Consider the following 14,098-nt stretch of genomic DNA (forward strand, 5'->3'; position numbering starts at 1 on the left):
AGGATCGCTTGAGGCCAGGAGTTCGATACCAGCCTGGGCACCATAGTGAGACCCCATCTCTAAAAAATATAAAATAAAAAAAATATTATTAAAGGCACTATTATTATCCCTGCTTTTCAAAACAGAGACACAGCACAGTTAAGCTGAATCAGGTGGCAGCAGGATCTGTGCTCAGGTCTGATGGACATCATTGTCTCTGGTCTTATCTACTATGCTCTGTTATTGGGTTATAAGGCACCAGTCACCAAATTCTAATTTCCTCTCAAACTGGGCACCTACTGGGTGTAAGTCAGTGCTCTGAGTTTCAGACAATGCTTGTCACTGGGCAAAGGTGTTCAGGACAATGTCGTATAGGTGGAGGCCTATATTAACTCACTGAATCTTGTACACAGCCCAGAAAGAGGGAAAACAAGAGGTTCAGGGGCATTAATACACTTGTTCTGTTAGGATACTGTCATATCTGTAAAACTGTGGAGCAGGAACCTGGAACCAGAGCTGCTGGCTCCAAAGCTCTTAACTCCTGAGCAGCTACTCTCAAATCTCCCATTAAATCTCCTTAAATTTCCTCCTAGAAGGAGAGAATCAGAAGATGTGTTCAACTAGTCAGAGCGAAGAGGGCAAGAGAACTCTTCCTTTTTTCTCTAATTCAAACCAAGTGTAGATGTCTCCAAACTTAAGGGGGCCTGAAGGGGGAGTTTTGGAAGGATACGTAGTCATTATAAACCAAGGTCAGTGGAAGGGCCTATAGATTTTGGGCATGGGGAGGTAGACATGGTTGTGGAACTTTGAATATTGATCTTTACCTCTCACATGAGGCATGGAACTCCTTCAGGACAAGACTGGGCTTTCTTCCTCTCTGATCTACAGAATCAAAGTAAGTTCCCATTGTGGTTTGGTAGACAGAGAGATGAATAAAAGACTTAATAAATATCAATTTCACACTGATTCAGATGGCTATTACGAGGAAACCCCAGAAAATTGTAAGTGTTGGTGAGGATATGGAGAAACTGGAATTCTTGTGCATTACTGATGGGAATGTAAAAGGGTACATCCTCTATGGAAAATGATATGGCAGTTCCTCACACAATTAAACACGGAATTAGCATTTGATCCAGTCAGTCCAGTATACACACAAAAGAATTAAAAGTAGGCACTGGAACAGACGCTTGTATACCCATATTCAGAGCAGCATTATGCACAAGAGCTAAAAGGTGGAAGCAACCCAAATATCCAGAGATAGAATGAATAGTAGGATAAACAAAATATTGCATAAGCATACAATGAATTACTATTCAGCCTTGAAAAGCAAGGAAACTCTGAGACAAGCTACTACATAGATGAACCATGAAGACACAATACTAAGTAAAATAGTCACATAAGGGCAAATATTGCATGATTCCACTTACATGAGGAAGTGGAATATTAGTCAAATTCATAAAGACAGATGGTGGGATGGTGGTTTCCAGGGGACAGGGCCTGGGGGTGGGGAATTATTGTTTAATGAGTACAGAGTATCAGTTAGGGAAGATGAAAAATGTCCTGGAGTTGGATGGTGGTGATGGTCACACAACAATGTGAATTCCACAGAACTGTATAATTAAAAATGATCAAATGTTGTTTTATGCTATGTATATCTTACCACAATAAAAAATGAAAAAAAAAAGAATTAGTAATTAGGTCGGATGCAGTGGCTCACACCTGTAAGTAATCCCAACACTTTGGGAGGCTGAGGCAGGTAGATCACCTGAGGTCAGGAGTTCGAGACCAGCCTGGCCAACATGGTGAAATCCCGTCTCTACTAAATATACAAAAATTAGCCAGGCATGGTGGTGCATGTCTGTAATCCCAGTTACTCAGGAGGCTGAGGCATGAGAATTGCTTGAACCCAGGAGGCAGAGGTTGCAGTATGCCGAGATCACATCACTGCACTCTAACCTGGGTGACAGAGTGAGATGCTGTCTCAAAAAAAAAAAAATCAATAATTGATGGGTAAATATCACAAGTACACTCCTTACAGTTTCTTTCAGTCCCTCCTGTTTACTTACAATCCGAAACATACGTGTTTGAGAATTATTTTTCCTTCTTTATAATAATATGCATCCGAGCAAGGGACCAACTGCATTTCAGAACCTCCAGTCTCCAGGACCTCATGTGATTTTTAAGATAAGGGTGTGGGTAGGGAAGGGCATTCTGGAATGAGAATCCTGTAGTCAATTCCTTTCAGAGGAGGCAGGAGGGCATGCAGAATAAAGGTACACATAACAAGCCAATCTTGGGAAGAACAGTGGTGGCGGAGTCAGCTGATCTGGTTGAAAATCCCAGGGCAATTACCGTGGGGGTATTATGCAGGTCAGGTTAGTTTTTGACCTCACCTGGAAGACGCAGACGAAAACCTCTGCCCTAGCTACCATTAGGGTGGGGGCAAGGGTGGTAAAGGAAAGGGGGAAAGTGGGAAGTGCTGTGCACTGAAGGCAAACTCTGCTACTGTTGACTGTGCAGTCTAGTGCTGGACCAGGCACGGTAGGGAGAGACTGCTGAGTGTCAGGATGAGGCAGCAGCCTGAGCAGGTGGAGAGGGGCTCATCAGCGTTGAGACCTATTGCTGTGATTCATCAGGTAAGTGGCACTACTGGAGAGAGTACTCTTGATTATCAGAAGGAAATAAATCCTCAACCCTCCACCTACCTATGTTCCTTTGCCATTAAATCTGGAGAAAATAAACTCACGGTGCAGGAAGGTTTACTGATTCCTAAGGACAATTGCTGGCTTTAAAAATCCATCATCACCTGTGTGTCGGGTTTAGCTGCAGGGCAGGAGAAAAGGGTAGTGAGGAAGACTTGTGAGAAATGAGGCTGACTCCCGTCCGGGACAGGACAAAGCGAATGTAGAAAGCAGGCAGGAGGCTCCCTCATGGTGCGACGAACAGGAGAGAGGAGAGACTGGTCCTGGGTCAATGCAATTACAATAATGACAGATCTCTGGAGGCCACAGCCAGCCACTTCATGTACCTTTATGACTTGTGAAGAAGGAACCTATTCTCGGTTTAAGGCTCTGTCATTGTTATTTTGAAATTCATAATAAGTTTTAAGCAAAGGGCCCTGATTTTCCTTTTGCATGGTGCCCTGCAAATTATGTAGACAGTTCTGTAGAGAGTACAATATGACTAGGTGCCTACTCTTTCCAGCGAGTTCTAATCTTGTCAGAAAAACAAGAGCTATAAACCAAGGACTTGGATTAAGGAAGGAAAAGACAGAGAGGGGAAAAAGTGAAGATAAGGAAATCAACCACTGAACTCAAATGTTACTTTTTCCGTGAGGCTGCCCTAAACTACCCTATGTAAAATTGCAACTTGCTCTCCCAACCCCTCACCTGATAGCCATTTCTCTGCTGAATTTCAAAACTTTTTCAACAGTATTTACTACTTGCTAATGTACTATATACCTTACTGATCTAGTAGGCTTGTTATTTATTGTCTGTCTTGCCCACCTAGAATGTAAGTTCCATGAGGGCAGGGATCTGTAGCTGTTTTATTCATTGATATATCTAAAGTTCCTAACGATTCTGGCATGCTGTAGGTCCTCAGTGGATTTTCCGTATATGAAAGAATGAAGCAAGCACTTAATATGTGAGAAGACTTATGCTAAGACAGTTTATCTCATCTAATCCTGCCAAGGACCTTACAAGATTTGGTCATTTATTTACTATGCATAGGAGCCAAATTGGGTCGTGGAGGCACAAATGTAGATATGTCCAGGGATCTGCCCTCAGTATAGATATTAGCAATTTACAGATACTCTTTTACAATAGAGAACCTGAGGCTCAGAGAGGTTGAGGGATTTGCCAAATCTTAACATAGAGGAAGCCCCTGCTCTTCCAGAAGAGATTAGGGTCTGAAGGAGAAGAAGGGCAGAGAGATTGAGAAAGAGAAAGTGGGGAGTGAGAAGGGGGAGATGGTAGAAGGAAGAGTCAGCATGGGGGGAATCCATGCCCTGATCTCTAGGTGGCTTTGGGTGTCCTCGTGAAGAAGAGGAAGCACAGGGAAGGGAAATGATCAGGAAGGGTCCCAGAAATTACCTTAGGAGTTCAGTAAACATGGGCATTTCCTTGGGACTCGGCCCCATATTTGGACGAGATTATTTCCACCAACCCAGGCATGACTTTCACCCAGCCCCCAGGGTTGCATCTGCTTGATTTATCTAAGCCACTGTGCCTTAGTGAAAAGAATTCACTGTGCCTTAGTGAAAAGAATCCTAAATGTGGACTCAGGAGGCTAGGATAAAAAAATTCCAGTCTTTTGTCTTGAAACTTTGTTCACAAACTTTGTGTAAAGTCTCGTCCTTGCCATTCATGGTGTGCCCTTGGGCAAGTGAGTCACCTCACTGCTCTGAACCCGGCTATTCAAATGGGGGCACACTTTTATGCTGGAGAAGTCACTCAACTCAGAATTAAAAGTCATACCTTCCCCAGCCCCAATTCGTTATGAGCTGTGTTGTCTTAGGCAAACCTCTTAAGCTCTCTGAGTCTTACTTTCTTTACCAATAAGCCACAAATCATAAAGCAAAGATAAAAGGTAATATATAGAGAAAAAGGACCAGCTTGAGGATTGGATTTATAGCTCCAACCCCATTAGCATAAGGTTTTAGCCAACTCTGACAACTTCACTCGAAATCAGTCTGGATCTACAGAGGGTCAAATCTTGCAACTGAAGCATCTATTCCATTCTCCACTTTTTTCATAATACCTTTTTTACCTTTGAAAGTTGCAGAATGTGCCTGAACTTAAGTTGCAACTTTACTTAACCCTTGCTGATTCTTTTGGCCCTAGGAGTGTTATCAGATCACTAGGCAGGGAAGTGAGGGGTCCCCAGGGGACAGGATATACTTTTCCAATTCAATTGCAGAGGCAGTTCAGTTCTGTGTATATGAAAAGTAGTCAAATTATTGCAAATGTCTAGTCAATTCCAAATGTCACCAGCTACCAGTAAACAACAAAAAGCAAGCTACATTCAGGACTGGATCATTTAAAACATAATTATAATAAATGATTTAAAGGAGCTCTTTTAATTACCACTACATATCAAAGCCTCGGGAAGGCATTCCAGAAGAATTGTTTTCTATTGTAACTGCATACATTTAAATGCCATTAATTTCATATCTGTCATTCACTTTTCTTCTCCTACATTGATCTCTGTATCAGGGAATTCAATGCCTCCCATTTCATTTAGGGATTTCATGGTTTTGATTCAGGAAAAGCTTTGTTTTCAGTCCTTCAATTCCCAAATGCCATTTCCATTCCAAAGCATAATTTTGGAGACCAAGTGAAGACTAAAATGAAAGAGAAGAAGTGAGACTAGGCTAGGTGAAGAATTGAAAAGACAAATGCCTTTGTGATTAAGGGACCAAGTTTTTACTACTGGCTCTGCTACTGATTTGCTATGTGACCTATCTAGACACATCACCTATCTGGACTTCAGTTTCTGCTCTATAAAATGGGAATAAGAATAATTCCTGCCCCTGCCTATCTCACTGGAGGTTTGAAGTTTCAAAGAAAAAATGAGAAATAATTGTATAAACCATTCATTCATTTAAGCAGTCACTCAATAATTATTTAATAAGTATTGCCTATATATTAGGTGGTGTGCTAGCAGCTAGGATGAAAACTAAGCAAGATAAAATGCCTCTATAGTAAGAAGCTTACTGTCAAGCAGAGGAGACAAAAGAGTGAATCCACTCCTTTGGGTTAGATGCTCACTTTCCCATTATGTTTGCTTCTTTTTTTTTTTTTTTTTTTTTTTTTAGTTAGAAAATTCCTGATTTTAAAGTCACTATAGAGAATAAAACAATTTCCTGGTATAGTTGAAAAAAAATTCATTCAGTCTTTTGTCTTGACTTTTGTTCACAAAATCCACTTCTAGATTCTTTTTTTGGCCAGTTGTCTAGAATGTTAAATATCCACAGACATAGTCATAATTTTTCCTCCCATCAGAAAAAATGTGGCTTCTTAACCAGTAAATCCGGTCTACTTTAAAGGCACTGTCTGGGCCCGGGATTAATGCACTTCTAGAGAATAAAATCAATGGGATGTAGAGAGATGATAGCCTTTTTGGTTCTTAAATAAACATTTCTCAGAAGGACCTTCCAAGTCCTCAAGGAATTTCATGGAGATACATTCAAATGCCACCCATCTGTACAAATATCAATATCTAAGTTTAAAAAAAAGAAGTACATTTTCATAGTTGGCTATCAGAAAAGTACATTAATGCCTCCCCTTATGGACGGCTTTTTACTGTCTTATAAAAATGGTTCTTGGGCTACCTAGGAAGACTGAGATGAAAGGAACCACATAGAACCAATATATTTTTCAGCATTGTTGTCATTTTTCTTCTTCCCTCCCAAAATAAAGTTAAGATTGGTGTTCAGGGGAGCCAGAGAACGGGGGGGGGAAACACAAAGAGGCAGAACCCAGTGAGGATGCTAGGACCCCAAAGCAAACTCCCATTATGGTTGAAGCCATCAGGAACAGAAAGACATTTCTCTAAGGTAGTTTTGACTTCATGCATATCTGGCGCATTGTCAGGAAGGAGACACTGAATGTTCATAAATTGCAGCATATGAGAGGAAAACTGATTGGATTTGGAATCAGATTTTCCAAACTAAGTCTAGGCTCAGGTACTTCACCAAAACACATGTGAACTTGGACAAATTATTTCACCCCTTTGAGGATCAGTTTTGTGAACTGTAAAGTGTGAATAATAATATATATGTTGAAAGAACATTTGATAGAGCTTTTATGACCCACATTATTATTATTTTTAAGGAAACAGTGATTAATCCAGGTGAAATAAGGTGGACTGGTATTCTAAATGCATTTAATAGAGGCTGTTAATTCTCCCCTCCTGCCTCTCCATCCTTCCCTCCCTCTCTCTCTCTTTCCATCTCCCTGCCTTCCTTCTTTCTTTTCTCTAACATATATTTATTAAGTGCTTACCTTGTGCAAACAACACTGCTGGCGTCAGTTGTGTCAGTCAATATCCCAGCCTGAAACAGGTGGTTCATTCAAACTGAGGGTACTTTAAGGAAGAGACAACATAGATGTGGACAGGCAAAGGGAAACCTACAAGGGATAGTAAATAGCTCCAGCAATAACAGAGCTGGGAGCCCTTTCCACCTTTAAGCCTGAGGAAGGAAATGGGAGGCAGGTTTTCTGTGCCAGGATAGAGCTGCAGCTGCAGCTGTAGCTACTGGAGAGGGCTCCTAAACAGGAGCTATGGCTTCAGGTGGAGGCATCTGTGGCCTTGGCAGAAAGGGAGTCAAGAGACTAACCGCCCGACCCACCTTTCTTCCATCTGATTTCCTGTTGGTGCCTCCCATTGGCCAAACTCAAGCAGAAGTCAAAAGACAATGGTGCTTGTTGATGCAGTGCACTTAACTCCGTGGCACAGAACCATGTGGTCAGGGTGTAGAATGGATCTGAACAGGCAAGCATAGGCTATTCACCACTGGCATATCATGTCACAGTTTACAACATGAGTTCTAGAGCCACTGGGCTGCATTTGAATCCTTACTCTACCACTATGGTGCCTTGGATCTTGAAGCACTTACCCTTTGCACATCTCAGTTTCCTCATCTGTTAAACGGTGGTGGTAAAGTATCTACCCATAGATTATTGTGAGGGTTAAATGAGTTAAAATTCTTAAACCACTTAGGACAATGACTGGCACCTACTAAGTGCTGTGTTAAGCAGCACCTCGTATTATTTTTCATGGGATACAATACTGAGCAGGAACAATGAGTGAGTGGAAGGCTTCCTGGAGTATCTTTAATGGCAACTCACACTGGACCATCCCCTTGATGCTTTTTTATTTCTTGCTTTCTGACATGATTCTGTGACACAACCATTTTGGGAAGGGGAGATGAGTGCGGGAAGAGTAGCAGGGAAGAGTATGGTCATTTCACTTTATTATACCCTCACACAATCCTATGTGTGTATCAGAATATCAGGACCTATGACCCAGGTTTCTGTCAATTACAAACATCTGCCCCCTTCTGCCTCAATCTCTGATGACTGGAACTAGGGCAGAGCAGCAGGTCACTCTAAAAAACTGGCTGAAAGTCCTGCTCAATCCAAGGTCCTGAGTTCTGCTGTGGAATGTCATGGGTTCTTAGCTGGACATTGTTTTTTCTGATTACCTCACCTCCTTGCCTTGGGAAGAGACACATCAATAACTGAGGAGTCTGGGAAAGGGGCCCTGGAGTAGAGCCTGAACTGTGTTTAAATCCTAGCCCTATCCTATTTTAGCTATGCGACCTTGACCAAATAAATGACAGTTCCTTTCTTAACTGTAGGTTTCTTAGGTAGAAAACAGAGACTTGAGTATTACAGACTCTTTTGAAGGTAGGAGGTAATAAAAAGTCAAAGCTAGTAATAATTGAAAACTGTGCAAACCTATGCTATAGTTTAAATTATAAATCAATTCATGTTGCTGGTCCCCAGTTTCCCCATTTGCAAAATATCTAGCTGATTTATAGCGAGATATAGGTGGATGCGAAAGCACTTTGTAACATATTATTATTAACGCCATGATCGAATCTCAAATACTAGTCACACGAATTGGGAGCCAGTGTAATCTCTCCCCCACCCACAACCCCACACATACCCCCACCCCACACCCTACAGCCAACAACCTATTTCTTGTTGTGTAATAACTTCTGTGTGTAATTCTATCAGTCCAAACAGTGGGGTGAGTGTCAGGAAATGATATCTTTGCTCCTGTACTGTTAGTGCACACCCTGGCAGCACTGAGTGCATTTCTTTGATTATTTATACTTAAGAAACTCCATGTAATTGTTCAAGTTCAAAATTTGAATATTGCCAGACAGCTTGTTGAATTATTTATTTTAACTGCCTTATTTCTGTATTGGGTAATTTCTTCCATGTGCTTCCACTATATCAATAACGGGAGGCAATTATTGATTTTTCCAAAGTCATGAGGTTCAATGAATTGTTCAATTAGTTTTACGATTTCAAATAGAGGAAGATGCAAGATTGCCACACTTGGAGGTTGGAAACAACTTTCTAAAAAGAGAAGAATGCCCTAAATGGTAAAGTACACAGGTAAATGGTAGAGGCAGACCCTAAATCACTTATACACATCACAGCCTGCATCATCACCTTTCAGGTTTTATAGCGCTTTCTCCTGAGCAGGATGGCTAGGGGGCTGTCAGCTAATACATATTTGTGATATTGTTTACCCACTGATCTTGTCAAGCTATTGTAAATCCAGATGGATAATAAACACACAATGACTTTAAAGGATAAATATTAATAGATAGTCATCCACTTCTGGTCCTAAATCTCTGTGGGCTCTCCATTTTCTACATAATAAAGTTCAGAATTCCAGGCAGACAAGTTCAGAATAATACCCTGTGTGAACCTGACTTCACACCTTTGCTCGTGCTCTATCCACAGTCTGAAATGCTCTCACATTTCTTTCTGTTACTATCTTTTTCACATATTGAGGAGTCAGGGAAGAATAACACTCAGCTTCCCAAACCTCAGGTCGTCTATGCACCAACTTCTCATATCCATAATCTAACTCCCCTCCCCCCAGGCTGGAGTGCAGTGATGTGATCTCAGCTCACTGCAACCTCCCCCTCCAAGGTTCAAGCGATTCTCCTGCCTCAGCCTCCCAAACAGCTCAGCTGGGACTACAGGCATGTGCCACCATGCCCAGCTAATTTTCTGTATTTTTAGTAGAGACACGGTTTCGCTATGTTGGCCAGGCTGGTCTCAAACTCCTGATCTCAAACAATCTGCCTGCCTCGGCCTCCCAAAATGCTGGGATTATAGGCACGAGCCACCACATCCACCTACTTAACAGTTTTTCAAATGACACAATCTAACACTTAAATCTACTCCAGCCTCCTCATCCTAAGAATTTTCATCAGTAGAATCATGGATTTAAGAATCTAGTCAGATTTTTTGTAGCATGCATTATAACAAATATACAAATATTAAAATAATATATCTTCAGCCATTCATGGTGGCTCATGTCTGTAATCCCAGCACCTTGGGAGGCCAAGGCAGGTGGATCACTTGAGGCTGGGAGTCCAAGACCAGCTTGGCCAACATGGCAAAAACCTATCTCTACTACAAAACAAAACAAAACCCAAAAATTAGCCAGGCATGGTAGCATGCACTTGTGGTCCCAGCTACTCAGGAGGCTGAGGCATGAAAATTGTTTCAACCTGGGAGGCAGAGGTTGCAGTGAGCTGAGATTGCACCACTGTACTCCAGCCTGGGTGGCAGAGCAAGATTCTGTCTCAAAAATAATATTATTTAAAAAATCTTCATCCATAAGCCACATAAAAATAATCTCATATAGCACTAGGAATGCCCACATAACACTTTTGGAAATATTGGGGTAGTAGACAAGGTTTCAGGCTCTGGTGATAACAGGCTTGGATTTAAGCTCTGGTTTCTTACTTACTATATGTGTTCTTGGGCAAGGTACATAAAAGTACTAGACCTCAGTACTAGAATACAGCCCACATCCAAGTATTGTAGTGAAAATTAAATAAAATAATACAAGTAAAGTGCCTAGCACTCAGCAAACATTAAAGTGTCCAGTTCAGTGAACACTTATGTGGAAGTATTACATAATGGTTAGGAGCAAGGGTTTCCCTAAGAGCTAGGGTTCAAATCCTGGCTGTTGAATAATCTTGGGCAAATCCCTAAACTGCTTCGTGTTTCGGCATCCTCACAGATTTGTGAGGAGGTTAAGTAAATGGATGTAAATATAGAACTTAGAAGAGTGCCTCTATACAGTTCACACATCATAGATGTCAGCGATTCTGATTGTCTTTGCTGTCTTCCACACACTGGGCTGTGTGTTAGTGAAATAAAAAACTGGCAGAGAAGTAAGAAATCTCCCCTTTTGTGTGGATTTTATGTGCAAATGTGTCAGTATAGACAAAGTACAGAAATTACATGGAGGAGAAAATGGCTAACCATGTATTGGGCAGAAAGGAGGGAGTAAAGGAGGGCTTCGTGGAGGAGGGGACACTTAAGCTTGGTTTTAAAGATTGAGGTGGGGTGTTGAAGGATGAAACTGATTCATTAAGACCAATTTGGTTGACACTTCCTCTGGAAAGCCTTCTCTGATCCCATAGGCACAGTTAATGACTACATCTTACTGTTTCAGGGGCAGAGATGAGCATTAGACATTAAGTTTTAGGTGCTGAGGGACTAGGTCATGCTAAGTGCTCCTCGGCAAATGTCTACGGAAGGTATAAAGTCACTTCTCGCCTACTTCATTTCCTTATTCATAAAATAAATCCTCTGTTTCTTCTCTACTATTCCATCATTCCACAAACAAATATCAATTATTAATATTAACAATAATAAAAACTAAAATGTATTGAAAGTTTCTTATATGCCATGATCTTTATGGATTTCATTTTATCCTCACAATAATCCTGCGGTAGGTACTATTGTTATTCCTATTTGATAAACTGACAAACTGAGGCTTAGAAACCTTGGGGAAACTCTTCCAAAAGAAACCATTAGCTTAAAACGTAGCCTACCTGTTCCAAGAATATGTACACAGCCACTATATCATATTGCCTCTCAAAATGTCTAGATTTAAATTCTGTTCCATGAGGAAGTGATGTCAGTTTCCCAGTTGGGACCATTTACTGAATAATGCTCAGAGAAGTAGGTGAAGGGAGTGAAAGCAGGCTGCTTCTGGGACTTGCCATACATTAGGTCTATGGAAATCTGCGTAGTATGCAAATAGTTTGCAGCAAAGGAGACAAAGCTCCCAGAATGAATCATTCTTGCTTCCACTGCTGAGTGAGAAATACTGTAGTGATGTTTCAGTCTTGCACAAGCTCAGCTGGACAAGGCTAACTAGGACTGGAGAGACCCAGGACCTCAGTTGAACTCCTTGGTAATCAGAGAATTATGGTCAAGTTAATATACAAGTATAACCTGTAATAAGATGAGGTAAAGGCAAATAGATTGTAATCATTGTAAACTTTCCCTTGTTACAGTTTTTGAGTGCTATGTATTGGATCTCCACAGGAGCACTAATCCTCCAAGAGGCCCATGGGGGTGGAGGTTCAACCACCTGGAGCAGGTTGAAAGTGGGAAACAAAGCTGGGTGCGGTGGCTCATGCTTGTAATCCCGGCACTTTGGGAGGCCGAGGCGGGCGGATCACGAGGTCAGGAGATCAAGACCATGGTGAAACCCCGTCTCTACTAAAAATACAAAAAATTAGCCAGGCATGGTGGCGGGCGCCTGTAGTCCCAGCTACTCGGAGAGGCTGAGGCAGGAGAATGGCGTGAACCCAGGAGGCGGAGCTTGCAGTGAGCCGAGATCGCAGCACTGCACTCCAGCCTGGGCAACAGAGCGAGACTCCATCTCAAAAAAAAAAAAAAGAAAGTGGGAAACAAAAAAAGTAGGGTAATAAAATATTTCAGAATATAGTAAATAGTGTTCATTTAAGTTGCCTGATATGACCCTTAGATGATAGCCACTTGGAATACAGGTATTTTTTTTGGGCTTCTCAACCCACTAATGCATTTCTCAGACTCAGAACATTAGCCTAGGAAAGGCCTTGGAGATTTGTCTTCTCTCACTCTCTTATTTTACAGATGGAGAAACCAAGGTGCAGGCAGCAGCAGGTGATGGACCATAAAATAAAAATATAAAAGGAGATTTCACGGTGTTTCAAAAACAATGTTAATAATGAATTTAAGGAAAAATAGTTTTCTATCAAAATGTGGGATCAAAAGGATGGGGGATGGAGAAAAACCAGAAAAGTCACCCTGACCCTGGCTAGTGTCAGTGAGATATAATGGGGAGAGACCATCCTGCTGTGTTGAGCCCCAAACCACTCTCTTTATGATAGTGACATGATAAAAGAGGGCGGGAGGCCTGTAGGAGTGCCCCAAGCTAGGAACCTGTGTAAAAGGTTCTGTGTAAAAATACAAATGTGGGCCTACAGACTTGGGAAATTTCTGGGCTCTCCACAGGCCTGTTGCTCCTCCCCTAGCGCAGACAAGGACAATGATTATCCATTTGATGTGTTACACATCACAAAAGGAAAAGGACAAGGCTGTCTGGGAATATGCCTGGGAACAACTGAATCTGGAGTTGGGAGGGCAGGAATGATGAGGAATGATGCAAAGGCTGACATCTGAAGGAGTGGTGAGATTTAGAAGCCCGGGCAACCCAGGATGGTATCTGGGCAGTGAGAAGCACCAGTGTGAAGGTGTGGAAGTGCAAAAATCAGGACTGTCTGGCAAGAGGGTCCTGAGACCAAGCTGAGAGTTAATAACCAAAGTATGCCATACCCATGCCTTTGTATCGTGTGTTGCTGTATACACGGGGAGGTGTGTATGCAATTATTGATGTAGACATCAGTTATTGGTGACATAGAAACAACTCGTTCCATGTCATAGACTGTTTGTTCACAACTGCTCCTTTATTGTCCCCAGGCTGTCCTGAGTTCAAAGAGCCTCTGAGCAAGGGTGTCATTCAGAAAGGGTACCTTGACCAAGGTCATCCAGGGGCCAGCCCTGGGTACTTTCTAGGTATCACCCATGGAGAACGTGCCTGAGCAGGGCCTACAGGTGTGTGCCGACCTTCACCTGACTCTGCCGAGACCAGCTCGGTCAGGGAGACCCTAACCCAGTGGCGCTAGAGGAATTAAAGACATATACACAGAAATACAGAGGTGTGAAGTGGGAAATCAGGGGTCTCACAGCCTTCAGAGCTGAGAGCCCCTAACAGAGATTTGCCCACATATTTATTAACAGCAAACCAGTCATTAGCATCGTTTCTATAGATATTAAATTAACTACAAGTATCCCTTATGGGAAACAAAGGGATGGGCCAAATTAATTGCAGCAGGAACACACCCTTAAGACACAGCTCGCTCATGCTTTTGTTTGTGGCTTAAGAATGCCTTTAAGCGGTTTTCCACCCTGGGTGGGCCAGGTGTTCCTTGCCCTCATTCCCGTAAACCCACAACCTTCCAGCTTAGGCATTAGGGCCATTATGGACATGTTACAGTGCTGTAGAGATTTTGTTT

At 42.0% G+C, this 14,098-nt stretch overlaps 1 protein-coding gene across 1 annotated transcript in view; it reads right to left on the reverse strand.

Moving 5' to 3' along the window:
* The window catches only part of DAB1 (DAB adaptor protein 1), a 1,266,417-nt gene that overhangs the window by 751,010 nt on the left and 501,309 nt on the right, over positions 1-14,098 (reverse strand). The window lies entirely within an intron of this gene.

The sequence above is a fragment of the Nomascus leucogenys genome, chromosome 5 (assembly GCF_006542625.1).
Source record: "Nomascus leucogenys isolate Asia chromosome 5, Asia_NLE_v1, whole genome shotgun sequence".
Lineage (NCBI taxonomy): Eukaryota > Metazoa > Chordata > Mammalia > Primates > Hylobatidae > Nomascus > Nomascus leucogenys.